Source organism: Callorhinus ursinus, unplaced genomic scaffold, assembly GCF_003265705.2.
Source record: "Callorhinus ursinus isolate GAN/ISIS: 27379988/994484 unplaced genomic scaffold, GSC_fseal_2.0 scaffold1, whole genome shotgun sequence".
Classification (NCBI taxonomy): domain Eukaryota; kingdom Metazoa; phylum Chordata; class Mammalia; order Carnivora; family Otariidae; genus Callorhinus; species Callorhinus ursinus.
The window spans coordinates 31,648,528-31,667,416 of record NW_027397063.1 but is presented as its reverse complement, the minus strand read 5'-3'; the positions used below and the strand labels follow the sequence as shown (position 1 = coordinate 31,667,416).

The following is an 18,889-nucleotide window of genomic DNA, read 5'->3' as shown; positions in this document are numbered from 1 at the left end:
TTTTTTTTCCCTTAGGCCCTTACTTTTGTTCATTTTCTGTTGATCTCCACCTCTTCCCAAGATCTTGTGTTCTTTATCTTGATGCCTTTAATGTTTTCTACTTTTCACCCTTATTGCCTCATTTTAAAGGTACTAGCAAACAAAAGCACATCAGAAGCAGACTTCCTGAAGGGTGAGCAATCATATTCCAAGAGAGGAATGGGGAAAATCTCTCCGGAGAAGGGAGAACTCACACTGGGGCTTTTCAGTGTGATCTAGAGTGGTCTCTTAAGAATACAGCTGGAACCAGAGTAAAGCATGGAGGAAACTACAGGTGGACCATACTGTCTCTTCATACTTGGTGAGACTTTAGAAATATCTGATCATTAGTTAGAATTTTAGTTTTGAATATTGGAATCAAAAGTACTATGCTGAAGAGATTAGTGTGTCCTCAACTTTGCCTCTTAAGAGTTGTTGGCTGGGTCTCTACAAAGAGATCCTGGGCAAGTTATTTAATCTTTAAGAAGTCTCCTTGCCCCCCATATATAAAATGGTGTAATAATAGTAGCTATATCAAAAAATCAATTTGAGGAGTAAATGAAAACAATGTATATTTTATTGCACAGTACCTGGCATATAGTGACCATATAGTATTTTATGATCATAGTTACAAGGTTTCTAAGAAAAAATTCTTGTACAGGTCTGAGATAGAGCTAAACTTGATGACTAAGATTCCTTAAGGTCCCTCATTTATACAACGCCTATTAAGCTAAGTCTTCACGATCTTACCAAATCTGGAAACCAGAGTTTACAAAGATTTTGGTGAAAACTTTTGTTCTTTGGATTTTAGTTTGCAAAGCTCAAGACCCCTTTCCATATAATCTAAATTGTCTAACTTCTGATTGTGTCTGAACCTAGAAATCTACATACAAAAAATCTTATTTTTGGATCTTACATTTTGGATCTTATTTAAATCAAATACTAATTTAATGTTAAAATTATATATATGGAATTAAGCTAACATGTAATTTTCTTTATATTATTTGAACATGGAAAATTATGAAATGAATTATAATTATTTAGAAATCTAAAGTTTACCCATTAGAATGGTAAAATATAAAAAAGGGATTCTAGATGCTACAAAAGCATAAAATATCTAAAGTTGTATATACACAAGGAAACCAAAATCAAAGTAAATAATCCCAACAGTATTAGTTCCTCTTTAGGAAGCGTTTACGACTTAGTCATAAATAGTAGTAATAGTGAAGGAAGACTTTCACTGAAACTTGAACTACTGAGCACATGCTCTCAGGTAGATTTTTCCCTCCTGTTGGATGGGTCTCTGTCTACTGTAGACAAATTGATTAAAGGAAGAAATATAATATTCCAAGAAAGTTATATATTTGAGAATAGTTCTTTCCACACACAAATAATTTCTCTAATTTCTTCGTAATTGATTATTAATAGTCTATGGGAAACTCTAAAAATATTGGACAACTAAAGAAAATTGAAGGTGTAATCTGAACGATTTCTCTTAAATGTAACATTGATCCTTTGGACTTATTTATGCCTGCAAAACATTTACTTGTACAATTATGGTAAGAACACTTAACATAAGACCTACCTTTTTTTTGTAGGTATAATTGATACAACATAGTTTCAGGTGTACAACATGATGATTTGATATTTGTGTACATTGCAAGATCACCACAATAAGTCAGTCTAGTTACTATCCATCCCCAAAGTACATTTTTTTCCTTGTGATGAGAACTTTTAAGACTTTTGTCTTAGCAACTTTCAAATACGCGATTCAGTATTATTGACTGTAGCTGTCCAGTCGTATATTACATCCCCATGACTTATTTTATAACTGGAAGATTGTCCCTCTTGATCCCTTCCACCCATTATGCCCATCTCTCAACCCCTCTACCTTCTGGCATTCACCAGTCTATTCTCTCTATTCAAGTGTGGTTTTGTTAATTTGTTTTGCGTTTTACATTCCACACCCAAATGAAATCATATATTTGTCTTTTGCTCTGATTTACTTTATTTGGCATAATACCTCCTGGCTCCATCCATGATGTTACAAACGGCAACATTTAATTCTTTTTTTTTTATGGCTGAATAATATTTCTGTGTGTGTGTGTGTGTGTATGTGTGTGTGTGTACACACCACATTTTCTTTATCCTTTCTTCCATTGATGAACACTTAGGTTGTTTTTGTACTTTGACTATTGTAAATAATGCTACAATAAGTATGGGAGTTCAGATATCTTTTTGAGTTAGGTTTTTGTTTTGTTTTCAGATAAATATCCAGAAGTGGAATTGCTGGATCATCTGGTAGTTTAATTTTTTGAGGGACCTCCATACTGTTTTCCATAGTGATTATACCAAGTTACACCCCACCAACACGGCACGAAGGTCCTCTTGTCTCCATAGCCTCACCAGTTGTTATTTCGTGTCTTTTTGATGATAGCCATTCTGATATGTGTGGGTTGATATCTCATTATGGTTTTGATTCGCATTTCCCTGATAATTAGTGATGTTTAACATCTTTTCATGTGTCTGGCCATCTGTAGGTCATCTTTGGAGAAATTTCAAGTCCGGTCCTCTGCCCACTTTTTGGATTGAATTGTAGGTTGTTTTAATTGAGTTGTGTGAGTTCTTTACAGATTTTGGATGTTAACCCCTTATCAGATATAACACCTTACACATATTGAGTATTATTTCATTGTGATTTTGAGTTGCATTTCCCTGATGGTTCATGAAGTTCTTCTTTGTATGTCTTCTTTGGAGAAATGTCTCTTCAGTCCTTCCCCACTTTTTAATTGGATTATTTGTGTTTCTGCTATTGAGTTGTGGGAGTTCTTTTCTGTGCTTTAGATACTAATCACTTATCAGATATATGGTTTGTAAATATTTTCCCCTATTCTACTGGTTGCCTTTTCACTTTTTTTAAGGGCTCCTTTTGATGTGCTGAAGCTTTTAAGTTTGATGTTGTAATATTTGCTAATCTTGCTTTTTGATGCTTATACTTTTGGTGTCCTATCAAATCATTGCCAAGCCCAATGTCAAGAAATTTTTCCCTCAAGATTTCCTCTAGAAGTTTTACAGTTCCAGGTCTTAGATTTAAATCACTAGTCCATTTTGCGTTGATTTTTGTGTATGGTGAAAGGTAAGGGCCTAATTTCATTCTTTTGGTTGTGGACTACAGTTTTTTCACCATTTATTGAAGACTATTTTTTACTCATTGTGTACTCTTGGCACTTTTGTCAAAAATCCGTTGACCATATATGTATAGGTTTATTTCTGGGCTCTCTTCTGTTCTACATATGTTCAGTCATATATATGGTCTATGTGTTTTTATATCCATACCATTCTGTTTTAATTTATAGCTTTGAAATATAGTTTGAGATGAAATGTGATGCCAGCTTTGTTCTTCTTAAGATGACTTTGGTTATTTGGGGGTCTTTTGTTCCATAGGAATTTTAATAATTTTCTATTTCTGTAAATAAAGCCATGAAGATTTTTTCCTGAGCCAGAGTTTTACTCAGGATGAGTCTTAATCAGCTTTAATAGCCCAAAGCATTTCTCTTTACTCTTTTCTCTGATCACAGATGTAAAACAGTCCCATTTTGAAACTTTACCAGTCTCAGAATATCTGGGCTTATTTTCTCTAATGCCTATTTTCAAATAGTCTTTATTTTGAGTCTATCAATTATGGAAATGACTAACTTACGCTAGGAACATTGTTTCAAACCTGTGTGCCCAAAGTCAAAATTTCATTAAGTGAATTTCTGCCTTCCAGATTATCATTGGAAAGAGTTAAACTGCACTGCACAATAATGGTTGCCTTTTTTTTTCAAAATGCCTCCAAATACAGCCTGCAGCCCAGCAAGGTTTTGTATTTTGTTTTTAATAGTGAAATTCCAGTGTTTGGTACCAAATCTCCTGGCTCTTGCTCTGGTGACAACTCCAAAATCTCAATGGCTTACAAGAATTGAGTATTTCTTGCTCTCCTGTGGAGATCCTAGTCAGCTCCACTGGTTTCCTTCAAGAATCCAGGCGAGGCAACAGCTCTTCTTTAGCTTCAGGAAGAAGGCAGAAGCCAGGGACCAAGCTGAACCATGAAGTTCTGTTCAAAGGCTCAGTTCAGAAGACTGTACCATTATATTTGCTCGCATTTCATCAGTTAAATCAATTTGTGTGGCCAAGCCTGACAGTGGGTAGGGAAAGTTTATGCAAAGGTAAGCGGGGACATAAATATTTGGGAACAGAAGTACAATCTTACTCTGTTATGTTAATCTTCCTACATTATGAGCAAAGTTTTTGTAGACCTCCAGAGAGGAGTGTTGTAGAGAGACTAATACATTGATTGGGAAGAGGGATAATCAGATCTGTAAGATCTAATTTGAGATATTGTAGATTGGTATCTGTGTGCTAAATACATTAGGTAGTTTAAGCTTGAGAAAGACTTGGGTACTATTTTTTAACCACCCTTTTTTTTTTTTCTTTAGATTGACAGTAGAGAAAAATCTTTATAAGCAATTCTGTTGGCTTTCAGAGCTTTGGCAGATTAAGGATAGTCTCATAAGGGAGAAAGAGGAGAGAATTTGTCTTTCTTCCCCACCCCCCAGGAGTTGAAAGTTGTTTCTTAAAAAACTCAACTGCAGTCTTTCTGGAAAAAAAAAAATCAGGAGAGGATAGAGAATAAAATACTCTAATAACTAAAGGATTTGTGATATGCACCAAAAAATAATTACCTCTACTGACCATATGTATGTCTTAATATGTGAGACTAGTTTTGTAATACTATGGGCTGTTCTTCTGGATAAATGAAGAAAATTCTAGGACACTATGCAAACATGTACAGGAAAGAGAATGAATATACTTGCACTTGCTTTCTAGAGATTAGAGATGGGGAGCTCAACCATCTCTGCACTCTTATTGTTCCTTTCAATTTTTAGTTCTTCCATTACATGTAAAAATGGCATTTTCCCTGTTTGATTTTAGGGGCTGTTCATGCTTAATGCTCTTTATGGAAACATCCTCTCTACTCTGAAGATAAAGAAAATAGATAAATGTGAGGAATTCTTAATCTCAGGAAACAAACTGAGGGTTGCTGGTGTGGTGGGGGGGGTGGGAGGGATGGGTGGCTGGGTGATAGACATTGGGGAGGGTATGTGCTATGGTGAGCGCTGTGAATTGTGTAAGACTGATGAATCACAGACCTGTACCTCTGAAACAAATAATACATTATATGTTAAAAAAAAAAAAGATATCAGGAAGGGAAGACTGAAGGGGGGGATATCGGAGGGGGAGATGAACCATGAGAGACTATGGACTCTGAGAAACAAACTGAGGGTTCTAGAGGGGAGGGGTTTTGGGGGATGGGTTAGCCCGGTGATGGGTATTAAGGAGGGCACATACTGCATGGAGCATTGGGTGTTATACGCAAACAGTGAATCATGGAACACTACATCAAAAACTAATGATGTATGGTGATTAACATAACAATAAAAATAGATAAATGTATGCATATATTAAAATCGGTGATACTAAAAGCTGTTTCCTAGGAAAATGAATATTTGTACCTGCTTTATAGGACTTTGATAGAAAACAGACTGATCACCAATTATCCCTTGAACTAGATGAATGGACTTTTGCGTTCATTGTTAAGATGCTCTAGTTTTGTACATTATACTTTCTGTACTCTTTATTTTTTTAAAGATTTTATTTGAGAGATAATGAGAGAAACAGAGTATGTGAGGGGGGAAGGGTCAGAGGGAGAAGCAGACTCCCCGCTGAGCTGGGAGTCCGATGCAGGACTTGATCCTGGGACTCCGGGATCATGACCTGAGCCGAAGGCAGTCGCTTAACCCACTGAGCCCTCTGTGTTGGCTTTACCAAAACAGAACAAAACAAAACCACAAACAAAAAGACTTCAGAAACAAATGGCAGGTCTTTCACAAACTGGTTGGGGAGCAGCTATTCCTTTCCTAATTTGTTCCTTTTATTCTTGATATGGGTGAATGGATTTTATGTGCCATTTCTTGTGAGAAAGCGTTCTAGACTTATAATAGCTTTTATAATACTTAGTCTTTTTTGAGACAAGCTAAAGACTATAATATGATTCTACTTTGTTCCTGGTTCAAAATTGATTATTTAATACATCCAAGAGTCAGAAAAGTAAAGACTGTAATTATGTTGTAATTTGTTTCAGTCATGAGAAAAACTGACCTAACCACTGTAAGTCAAAGGCTGATGTCAACATTTCCAGTAATAATTGAATAATCTCTTAATTTTCTTAAGTGAGATCTTAACCTAGCTGGATTACATTAGAAACCTTATTAAGACATTTCCAGTATGTGTAGGTATGTGTAAGTACCTATTTGAAGGTATTTATGTCTTAGGAAATTAAAGGAAAGGCCAAACTATGATGCAAGTTTCACTTCATAGCCAGTATGAATGGGAGACTTATGAAAAGAAGGTAAAAAAAAAAATGCAGACATGAGTTTAGAACTCAAATTAGATCACAGAAAACATAATTATTCCTTAATGAGCCAGATTCTGTCAAAGCATAGTTGCTCTTTCATAGAAAATCAGAAGCTTATTAACCACTACAATAATTCTCAGGCTTGTGAGGGCTAATTTTAAAACTCATGACTTGGGTTCAGTTCAGAAAACAACATTAAGAATCTGGGACACCTGTTATTCAGTATAGGCGTGCCCTTTTCAGTTTCGTTTCTTATAATGCCAGTGGGAACTCTAAATGTAATTTTATCTCCATGACTGACCAACTCCATAATTTATGTGGAATCAAGCTGGAGTTCTATATTTAACTTGCACTGACTTTATAGGAAAATGCTTTGAAAACATGGTCTTCAGAATGTTACAATAATAGTCTTCTGACATCACATACACAACTTATAATTATCCCACGCTTATTGTATCTCCCCATATATAGTGTTGCACAGAGATTCATGTGAAGATGGGGGAGACATTTAGTGTCATTTGGGCTTCTGTGAAAGGCTTGCTTTTTACCAACATTGGTTAAGATCACTAAAAGGCAGAAGTCCAAATGAAAGGTCTCTGGATGAGGGTAGGAAGAAGCTGTGTATGCAGAAAATTGGCTGTAAAACTTAATCAGGTATGTGATCTAGGCAGGACAGTATGTACTCCGTTCCTTGAGTTTAATCTCCATTGTCAGAGATGAGACCCTAAAGTCATTGAGTTGGGACTAATTTGGGATTTTTGTTGCTCTGAAATTTTATAACTACAAATAAAATTCCGATAAAATTAAGTACATCCAGTTTTTATATCACCTTATGGGAGATTTTTTAAGAAGGGGAAGGTCAAAGAAGTTTGAGATCTCATGACCCTTGAATGCAAAAGCCAGGATGAAGCCAAGGGTAGTAAAGAGGAGAATGAATCGGCTTTCCCCTGTGTCCCTTGTTCTTTGATTTACTAAATTCAGAACCTTGATTTGTTACTCATGATGTTCAAAATCACCACATGATTATTAGTACTTGAATTTGCCCATGTTGTTTTGTTTACTTTTCCACTTCAGCTATTCTAATCTGTCTACCTCTCTTCCCTCCAACCCCCAGTCCAAGGAAAAGTCCCAGCTCTCTACCAGGAAAACCTCATTATTTTGAGTGAGCTCTAGAGTCACATTGAATCACCTCTCACTTAATAGCTGTGAGTCCTTGGGCATGTTAAGAAACTACTCCATGACTCAGTTTTTCTTCTGTAAACTGTTAATATCCTATGCAAATGATATGATAGAGTTAAATGTAAATACTTACATAAAATGCTCATAATAGTGTTTAGTACATAGTAAGTGCTTATAACATGAACTATCAACACCAATAGCTAAATCTTAGCTTCTTCCTCTATTGGAAATTACCTGCTGAACATAGTATACACATTAGTTACTCCTAATGTTATTTTATTCACGTAGAAATAAATTCTTTTGGAATTTATAAAAATATTTATTTTCCGTATAATTTATCATGTATTTGGTGCCTTCATTTTGTCATCCTATACTATTAAATATTACTGTCTAAATTTTTATATATTTGTCATATAATTAGACTTATAACCCTTGGAATAGAGGTTTCTGGGTATATCTTAATATATTTAAAAGAATCATTATCAGATAATTATCACTCCCAAAGCCCAACTTAACATATTGCTCATTTCAAGTGCTGAGCATACATTTTGTCAACCTTGAACTATACAGTTTAAAGTTTTTAATATCTTCTTAGAGTATTAAAGTAAATATTGAAGAGAATCCACTGATTAATTTATGCATTCTTCCAGCAAATGATACTGAGTTCCTTCTAGATGTCAGGATTTAAGGTCAAAACAATGAGTAACAGAATTTTTTCTCATGAAATTTAGAACAAGGCTTCTCTAATGTGCTTGTGAATCACCTGGGGATCTTGTTAAAATGCAGATTCTGATTCAATATTTCTGGGTTGAAGCCTGAGCATCTGCATTATTAAACACCTGGGTAATGTTGATGCCCTTGGTCCTAGGAACACATAATGAATAACAAGCACTTAAATTCTCCCTAGCTAAATATCTTCTTGAATACTCAATTTTGGACCATTTCCCTTTCACTCAGTCTCTCCGAAAACCTAGGGGAATGTGATTTGAAATACTCTTAACATGTCCTCCTTGGCCCCAGAATAAGTGAACACATCAATAGGAAGAATGGCCAAATGTGTGTGAGAAAGAGGCTTGTAGGGTGAGTGCAATTACTACGAAGGATATGGCTCTCCTAGGACAACTCTGCTGTAAACTAAGAATTATCAGTTATGCTTACCCAAAGGATTTCGCTGAGGAAGGTTTAGTGAGAATACCACAATTTTGCCTCTTAGTAACTAAGCCTTTTTCATTGGTGAGTTTTTGCTCTGGTCCCAGAATTGACTCCATTCTGATTGTGTGATTAAAAACCTGTTGCACAGTCACACCAGCTTCTGATGTCCTAGGGCCAGGAACCAGGTAGAATATAGGTACGATGTTTTACAGTTCTAGCTCAACTTCAGATTTCTCTACCATTCCAGAAGTACAAGAATGTGAGTCATCAGTAGAATTATATGAAGTGATTTTTTTCAGTTGTCTTATACAATTCATTTGTCTAATTTAGACTGGCTATAGCAGCCTGATAATTTTATTGAGTAATGTACATCAAGCATACATAGAGTCCTACTTAACATATACAGTGTTCACACCTACCCTTTAATAGGAAAAGCTAACTCTGCTCTCCTATTCATGTTCTGAAATTTCACGTGAAGTCCTAATCCCATATCATCCTCTTAAGTCATTACCAGTTTTTCCCATTTCCCACTGTTGGAGAAGAATCTAGAAGTGTAGAGGAAAATTTTTCTCTTCTGGCTGGTCTAATCAAATTGACATGAGATTAGCAGGAGAAAAACAAATGTAATTCTATACATATAGGGGCCCCGTAAGAATAGAAGACCCACAGGCAGTCAGGAAAATGAGGCATATATGCTACCCTGAGCTAAGGAGAAGGGGGTTAGGGGGTTTAGGACTTCAAAAGAAAGGAAGATATTTCACAAGATGCTGGGAAGAGGAAATGTTTGGTAAACAAATATTTGTAGTGCCAGTGCCACGCAGATAAATATTTTTTATTAAAACCATTACCTTTGGTGATAGGGAGTCTGCACCAAAAGGTGAGTTATCGAAGTTCTTCAGGCCAGTTAAGAAGGAGGTAAAAACAAAACACTTATTCAGTCTTCTGTTTCTTAAAAATAATCTGCCTAAATTAATTCTCATACCAAAGAGACACATTTTGTGTTGACAAATTTTTCTCTCCTACACCACTAATGTTATTAACTTTGGAATATTCCTTAAATTCCATTCTCCTATTTCTCATCTAGGAACTTCTCAGGAAGACTTTCTCTCAGTATTCCTTATTATCATGGACACTTAAAAAAAAAAATTGCCCTGCCTTACTATGCCCTTGACAAATGACCATTCTAGAGCAGATTGTTCTTCTTGGTACTTTTTTTTCCTAGTTTTATAGTATTCTCCATATTAATAGAAAAATTATAGTCATAGTCTTGAGTTGCTTTTGGCGGCCAGCTCTTAGTGACTCATACTCAGTAAGAAGCACCATGACCATGAAATATGCATAGTCTCATTAAAATGCAGAATAAGACACTAAAATGCCATGTGAGGACACAAAACACATAATTGCAATGATGCTCTGAATGGGATTCTGAAATATGGCAGTGGGTCTCCTCACAGGGGCTTGTGGCTTGGTAATTCAGGGGACAAAAGACTATTACAGGAGATTCCTATTATATTGCAGATCTCTGAGTAAGTAAAACTAGGAAACTCATTAGTTAACCTCTTTGTCCTTTCTTTTCAGAATTTCCTATGAAGTGAAGTTGCTGTTTGTTTTCCATTTATTTTTCTTGCCCTTTAAAAATTAGTCTTTTAAAATTACCATACTGCTAATATAAAAGCAATATTTGAACATTTCTCCCCTCCCCCACCCACCTGGGTTTGGAATTTGAGATTGTCATGTTTAGAGACGTGATAGGTTTGGCTGTCAATGAGTATAAGATAACTAAATTTATGGATTTACTCTGAATTTTGAATTAGAATTTGTATATTTGTCCAACTGGCAGTCCCATTAGCCACCTCACTTCTGGGAATCTGATGACTGCCTGTCACTATTCTAGGCCTACTGCCTGTGCAACTTCATCAAGAGAGCTTTGCCTACCCCACAGAATCCTCATGTTAGTCAGACTAAACCAAATCAACTATCCAAATTTTTGTGTCCAGCCATGTTTGTGTGTAACGTATTCAAGTTTTTATACCTGAGTTCAAAAGGAAGCTTCTGCTACTGCATCTTTCCTCTGCTCTTTCTCTCCAGTTTCGGGGTCAGTGTATTAATGATTATTGAACTAAAGGCTAAGCTTTCTAACTTCTTCCAGTCTGGTTGGGTATCAAAGTTATAATACAATTGTCAGGTGAGCTGGAAATACTTCTATTATTTCACAATGCTCTGAAAAAGAATGAGAAAATATTTCTGTTAACTGGAGATTTGTTAAAATTCAGTGATAGAACTACATGTTCTATCTATTATTTACATTTCTTTATATTGAGGTTTTCAGGTTTTTCAATCACTGCTTGAGTCCTGGCAATTTTTATTTCGATAGAAAAATTTTCTTTTACATCAAGACTTGACTTTCTTTTTTTCTGTAACATTTAGCTATCTGCAGTTAAGTACCCCTTTTCCTTCCTAATGATGTTTTAATGCCTTGCCTTTTTATTTAGACTTTTTGTTGATCAAAGATTGTGCATATCATTCATCCTCTTAAAAATCCAGATTTAAAAATTTACCTGTAAGTTGCTATTGTAGTAACTTCTGGTTTTGTTTTTTAATCTTTTGTCCTTTTCATATGTTTTTGCTTTTTCTCTGGATATTAAAGACCATTCTTTCTCCCAATCTTTCTAATCTACTATTTAGAAGATGCTTATCTTTACGTATGTGAACTCTAAGCAGTCTTAGTGCTGCTTTGGTGGCATTCTTTTAGGGATCAATTTACAGTGTGCTCATTTTCATCAATTTCTAGATAATTGGCGAATTTGTTTCATTACATTGCAGTAAAAGTATCACAAACTGGTAGGCATAATCCACAGATATATATTGTCTCACAGTTCCAGAGGCTAGAAGTCCAAAATCAAGGTGCTGGTGGGGTTGATTTTTTTTTTTTTTTCTGACTGATTCTGTAAACAAAGGATCTGTTTCAGGCCTCTCTTCTTGGCTTGTAAATGGCTATCTCCCTGTGTCTTTTAACATAGTATTCTACGCATGTCTGTCTCTAAATTTCTTTTTGTAAGGAATTATGTTAGATTGGATTAGGGGCCTACCCTATGCCAGTATGACCTCCTCTTAGCTTATATAATTACCTCTCCAATGACCTTATTTCCAAACAAGGTCACATTCTGAGGTACTGGGGGTTAAGACTACCATGTAAAAATTTTGAGGAACACTGTTCTACCCATAACAGTTCTTAACCCTAAATTGTTTAGAATATTCTTTACTTTCCAAGAGGAAATATTTTTTTTTGTCCTTTTGTTTTTTGCCATTGTTTTTGTGAGCAACAAATCAAATCATTTTGGGGATCAGCAAATGTATTATGAATATTTAATCCTTCTTGTAATTGACGAGAATTATATGTAATTTCTTCTTGAAAAATCTAATTGGTTTTGGTTTATATACTTCAAATCACTTGTTTGGTCCAGAAAAGTTTGATTAATTCTTCTAGATGAATTGTCAGGAAGTGAATATTTTCATTTTTTTTTTTTCACCACAAGTAGGGCTTTCTGAACCAAGAAAACTAGAACCCAGGTTCTAGGAGGAGGCCTGAAGTTGAAGGATGACTGGATACAGGCCAGAAGATTTCCTGAGAGATTTAGAGATTTACCTCTAATGTGTTTACACTTCAAAGGAGGGTGAAACCCTGAGGTGGTATTTACATTCCGAAGAATTAGAAACCACTAGAGACAAGGGTTTCTCTTTTTCTCTCAGGAGGAGAGGGGAACGATACGTATATAAACTTCTTGATTCACAATTTTAGGTTCCTCCTCTGTGATACAAGAACCCTGTGTTCATGTGCTTAAGTCAAATTGCTCCAGAAAGGGAAGAATTTAAGACATAGGGCATTGATGTTGCTATTGCACCAAATGAATAATGAAAATCTACCTTAACCTAAAAACGTCATGCTTACATTCAGGACCATATAAACATCATTTAAAAAACTTATCAATTGTATGTTCTACAAATACTACTTTGTCAGATTTCTTAGAAGGAATATCATCACTAACCAGGTTTTTAATATTAAAATGTTAAAAATCCCATTTTTTCTAAATGTTCTGAATATTCCTTTTCATAGTTTTACATATTTTCCTCTTTTGTCTTATTAAGCAGTTACCTATTGATTTATTTTATTAAATTTGTTTTTTTTGCCCCTTTCATGCTACCTTCTGCTACCAACTCCATATATTTTGTCATAACTCTGTCAAAAGGCAAGTATATAGATAGATGGGCAGTCCCCCCCCAAGGGTTTTTTGGCTAGGTGAGGTCTCTGTCCTCCTAGCAATCTGAAACTGTCCATTTTGTCCTTTGTTATAGAGGATATGTTCATCTTATTTTTCAGATATTCTTTTCAGAGAAATTCTTTCATATGTAGTTGTATATTATATCTGTGGGAGTGAATACAAGATCTTCCTATGCTGCCATCTTGAACCCAACTCCAATCTCCATTTCTGAAGTGAGATACAATCCAATTTCTGCCACTTGTTCTCTGTCCTTGAACAAGTCAATTTTCCTAAACCAGTTTCTTCATTTTTTTAAAACTGAAGTATAGCTAACATGTAATAGTTTCAAGTATACCTCAGTGATTTGACAATTACATATGTTAAAAAATGGTCACCATAAGTGTAGTTACCCTCTGTCACCATACAAAGTTATTACAATATTATGTTTCAGTTTATCTTCAAAATGCAAATAATATCTATTTACCTCAAGACATTTAATTTACATGTGTTACCTCATTTAAACTTAGCCCAGTGCCTGGTACCTACAAAGCATTCAGTTAGCATTATTACTACTAATTCAAAATGGAAAAAGATATAACTGTTCTCTACAAGTTAGTCCATATATATTTGTTGTGGACTAGACATTGTTACACGGGCTTGAGAGAAAGTCGTTAGCAAGAGAGGATCCCTGTTTTCAAGGAATTTATGTATTAGTGGATAGAAGTATTCTAGGTATAGAAAAAATAGACAATAAACACATAAACTAATAGAGAACAAAGTAAAATTTATATCATGGAAAAAATACAATTGGGTAAAGAATTAGAAAGGGACCAGGGTGATCAAACGTCATCTTTTAAGGTACACTTTAATTCAGAATGGCAAGAAGAAACAGTGGGTGCAAAGTAAGATCCTAACAAGCTTGTTATTTCAAGAGCCAGTAAGGCCAGTTACCTGGGAAATTAAATCGAAGGTGATGGAGTCCTGAAAAGTATGTGGTAATAGGTGGGTAGGAATATATCAAAATTTTTGGAGACTGTAGTTAAGGAATTTGGAAATGGTTGATTTTTGTAATGGGAAGTCACTGAAAGGTTTTAAGGAAGTGACATGACTTGGTTTATAATTTCGAAAGATCATCTTCTTTGGGGTGAGTGGATTTAGAAGAGCAAGAGTTAAAGCTGGCAGAAGAATCAGGAGGTTACTGAGGTAATTGCCATGGAGGATGAGATAGACTTAAACTAGGCTTTTGCACTGAGGATACTGAAAAACTGTTGGATTTGGAATATATTTTCAGTTCGGGCAACAGAATGAATTGGATGGGGGGAAGTATGAGCAAAAGAAAAAGGATAATGACCTTAGAGTTTTGTCTAAGCAAACTGAGAGATGGTCTCAGGTCTTTCTTGACTAAATCGAATGGACTACAGTCTATGAGGATATAATAATGTGCAGACAGAAAAAGCACTTTAAAACAAGAAGGAACCAAATCTTTCAGTGTACTATTTGGTCATGTTTTGTCACCTCTTTTATGAGCTTTCTTATAATTAAAAAATAAAAAATCCTCCCCTCCCCCCACAAATAGCAACAAAATCTTAAGATAACTTTCTATTTAAATTGAGAAGATCTAATGAAAAGGCAGAAATTACAAAGTGCTATATTTCCTTTGGCTGGAGTATGATTTGAAGTTTGAGAGGGACTCAACTCATCATTGTTGGAGGGATGGCCACATGGAAAGTGAAGGAAGGAATTCAGGCAAAGACTGCCACCCCTCCACCCCCCGCCCCATCACCAGTTGACAGCCAGTAAGGAAACAAGGCCTCAGTTACCTAAACACAAAGAATGGAACAAGCTGAATGAATCTGGAAGCAGATATATCCTCAGAGCCTACAGCAAGGAATGCAATCTTGCTGACACCTTGATTTTTGGCCTAATGAGACTCTAAACAGAAGAGATAGTTAAATTATGTTACAGTTGGATTTCTGTTGAACAAAACTGAGATAATGGTGTTGACTTAAGCTGCTAAATTTGTGGTCATTTGTTATGGTAGCAACAGGAAATTAATACAACTGATGAAGAGAAGAGGTAGAGTATGACACCAAAGAGAAAAGACAATCCTTTTAAAAATATTTATTTATATAAAATTACTGTCCATTATGTATACTCTTGATTGTGTGAAGTAACTTGCCTTCATTTTGATATTAAGATAATTTGGAAGTGAAGAAAAAGAATATTCTCAGGGAAGAATTGCTTTATTTCAAGATAAATCTCATTTATTTCCTGAGTAATTTTCATCTGCAAAGTGTAATTGTCTTTTCTAGGTATACTATTTTATTGAATAAAGCTGTAGTCTAGTAAAACTAAAAGATTTTTAGTAGTAAGGAAACAAAGAAACATTGGAAATTGTTTTGTTGAACTTTGAAGATAATAGGATTTTTACCTAGATCTCTCAGTTATTTTTACATGATGCTGGGCAAGTCACTCAACCTTGCTGTGACATAATCTTCCTTATCTGCTAATTTGAATATTATGAAAGCGACCTCAGAAGGTTGTTGTAAGGGTTAAATGGGTGGGGAATCAGGAATTAGAATTACAGACCGATAGGAACAAAGCTATTATATCTAAAGATATTTCTGTATGGAAGATGGAACCACAGATGCAAATGTAGAGCAATAGATGCATATCCCTAAAACCTACCTGCATGAGAGAAACTCACCTGTTTGATTACTTACAGCTACTCTTCAAGATAAATGACCTTTTTATTCTCTCCAGCTCTATCATTACCCCAGAGAAAATACAAGATACACTTTCCCATTGTTAGAATAAGTTATCAACTTTCACAAATCTGTGTTGTAAGATAACCAACAGAAGTTTGTATATAAAGATATTGTAACCCTAGTCTAATTGCATTACAGGAGAAATGTCTGCATTGAAATAAACTGCTTACAAGCTGGGGTGCAATGACTATATCCTATTTAGCTGAAAAGATGTTGACTGCAGTCCTGACATATAATACAGGCATACCTTTTTAATTTTTTATTTTTGAGAGCGTGAGTGTACACTTGTGCATGCAAGCAGTGGTGGGGGGTGCATTCGGTTGGCAGAGGAAGTGGAAGAGAGAATCTTAACAGGCTCCGTGCCCAGCACGGAGCCCAAGGTGGGACTCGATCTCACAACCCTGAGATCATGACCTGAGCCACAGTCAAGAGTCAGATGCCCAACTGACTGAGACACCCAGGTGCCCCTACCTTTTAATTTAAAAAATTTTTTTGTACTTTATTTGTGTTTTCTACAAATTGAAGGGTTGTGGCCACAGTGTGTTGAGCAAATTTATTGGCCTCATTTTTCCAACAGCTTTTTGTTCACTTTGTGTCTGTGTCACATTTTGGTGATTCTCACAATAGGTAGTGCTTAACTTATTGTATTCATTATGGTGATCTGTGATTAGTGGTCTTTGTTCTTATTATAATTGTTTTTGGGGTACCACAAACCACACCAATATAAGACAATGAACTTAATCCATAAGTGTTGTGTATTCTGACTGCTCCATGATGAGCTGTTTCCCTCTCCCTCTCTTTGGGCCCCCCTGACACCAAATAATGTTGAAATTAGGCCGGTTAAGAACCCTACAATGGCCGGTAAGTGTTCAAGTGAAAGGAAGAGTCCTACATTTCTCCCTTGAAATCAAAAGCTAAAAATGATTATACTTAATGAGGAAGGCATGTCAAAAGCCAAGACCAGTTGAAACCTAGGCCTCTTATATCAGTTAGCCAAGCTGTGAATGCAACGAAAAGTCTAGAAGGAAATTAAAATGCCACTCTAGTGAACACATAGTAAGAAAGCAAAACAGCCTTACTGCTGAGATGGAGAAAATTTTAGAGGTCTGGATAAAAGATCAAACCAGCCATGATGTTCCCTTAAGCCAAAGTCTAATCCAGAGCAAGGCCCTAACTCCTCATTTCTATGAAGATTGAGAGAGGTGAGGAAGCTGCAGCAGAAAAATTTGAAGCTAGCCGAGGTTGTTCCATAGGTTTAAGAAGCCATCTCCATAACATAAAAGTACAAAGTGAAGCAGCAAGTGTGGCAGCAAGTTATCCAGAGGATCTATGAAGCTAAACAGATTTTCAGTGTAGATGAAACAGCCTTCTATTGGAAGAAGATGCCACCTAGGACTTCCATGGCTAGAGAGGAGAAGTCAATGCTTGGCTTCAAAGCATCCAAGGACAGGCTGACTCTTGTTAGGTGCAAATTCAGCTGGTGTAAGTAGAAGCCATTTACCATTTTAAAAAATCCTAGGTCTCTTAAGAATTGTACCAAATCTGTGTGTGCTCTCAGTCAATGGAACAACAAAGCTAGGATGATAGCATATCTGTTTACAGCATGATTTACTGGATATTTTTAGTCCAGTGTTGAGAGCTGTTCAAAATATTTCTTTCAAAATATTATTGCTCCTTGATAATGCACCTGTTACCCAAGAGCCCTGATGGAAATGTACAATGCCATTTGTGTTGTTTCCATGCCTGCTAACACAATATCCATTCTGTAGCCTGTGGATCGAGGAGTAGTTTTGACTATGAAGTCTTATTTAGAAAACCCATCTTGTTAGATGGCAGTTATTCCTATGTGGGTCTGAGCAGAGTAAATTGAAAACCTTCTGGAAAGGACTCACTATTCCAGATGCCATTAAAGACCTTCATGATTCATGGGAAGAGGTCAAAATATCAACATTAACAATAGTTCAGAAGTTGACTCCAATCCTCATGGATGACTTTGAGGAATTCAAGACTTCAGTGAAGGAAGTAACTCCAATGTGGAAACAGAGAACTAGAAGTGGAGACTGAAGATAGGACTGAACTCCTACAATCTCATGATAAAACTGGAATAGATGAGATGCTTCTTATGGTTGAGTGAAGTGGTTTCTCAAGGTGAAGTCTACTCCTAGTGAAGATGTGAAGATTGTTGAAATGACCTCAAAAGATTTAGAATACCGCATAAACTTAGTTGATAAAGCAGTGTCAGGGTTTGAGAGGATTGACTCCAATTTTGAAGTTCTGTGGGTAAAATGCTATCAACCAGCATTGCACACTACAGAGAAATGGTACATGAAAGGAAGAGATGTCGATGTGGCAAACTTCATTGTTGTCTTATTTTAAGGAATTGCCACAGGCACCCCACCCAGCCCTCCGCAATTACCACCCTGTCAGTCAGCAGCCATCAACATTGAGGCAAGATCCTCCACCAGCAAAAGGATGGACTCTGAAAGCCCAGGTGACTGTTTGCGATTTTTAGCAATAAAGTATTTTTAAATTAAGGCATGTAGCTTTTTTTTTTTTTTTAGACCTAATGCTATTGCACACTTAATAAACTAGAATAATGGAAAAAGAACTCTTATGTGCACTGGGAAACCAAAAATTTCATTTGACTAGTTTTATTGCAGTATTCACTTCATTGTGGTGGTCTGGAAACAAATGGACAATATCTCTGAGGGTATACCTGTAAGTACTAAACAGATACTTAATAAGTATATAATGTTAGGTCTCACTGATATTAGAATTCATTGTTATCAACAGAACTTAACTTTCTCATATTGTTATAACCAGAAAGGACCTGGAAAAATCTAAGTACCTAAATCTAGGTACTGTTTATTGGGTGTTGATTAATTCTGAGTACCTCTTGTATTAACTTTATTTTTAAATATTCAAACTATTTACCAACTATTGCTTTCCTTGTAACCTTGAAATATTTTTCTTAATTCTGAGCATTCTCTGCTTTGCCATTTTTGCTAGGATGAGAGAGCTTTTCATCTTTCCTAAGCTAGTTCATTATCTGCTTG

General features: G+C 35.7%; 1 protein-coding gene across 1 annotated transcript in view; it reads left to right on the top strand.

The window, feature by feature from the left end:
* The first annotated feature begins 203 nt into the window (after positions 1–203).
* POU1F1 (POU class 1 homeobox 1) overlaps positions 204–18,889 on the top strand; it is a 288,931-nt gene continuing 270,245 nt past the window's right edge. Inside the window, exon 1 of the mRNA XM_073892122.1 lies at positions 204–340. The gene's annotated coding sequence lies outside the window, so the exon portion shown is untranslated. The remainder of the gene's footprint in view (positions 341–18,889) is intronic.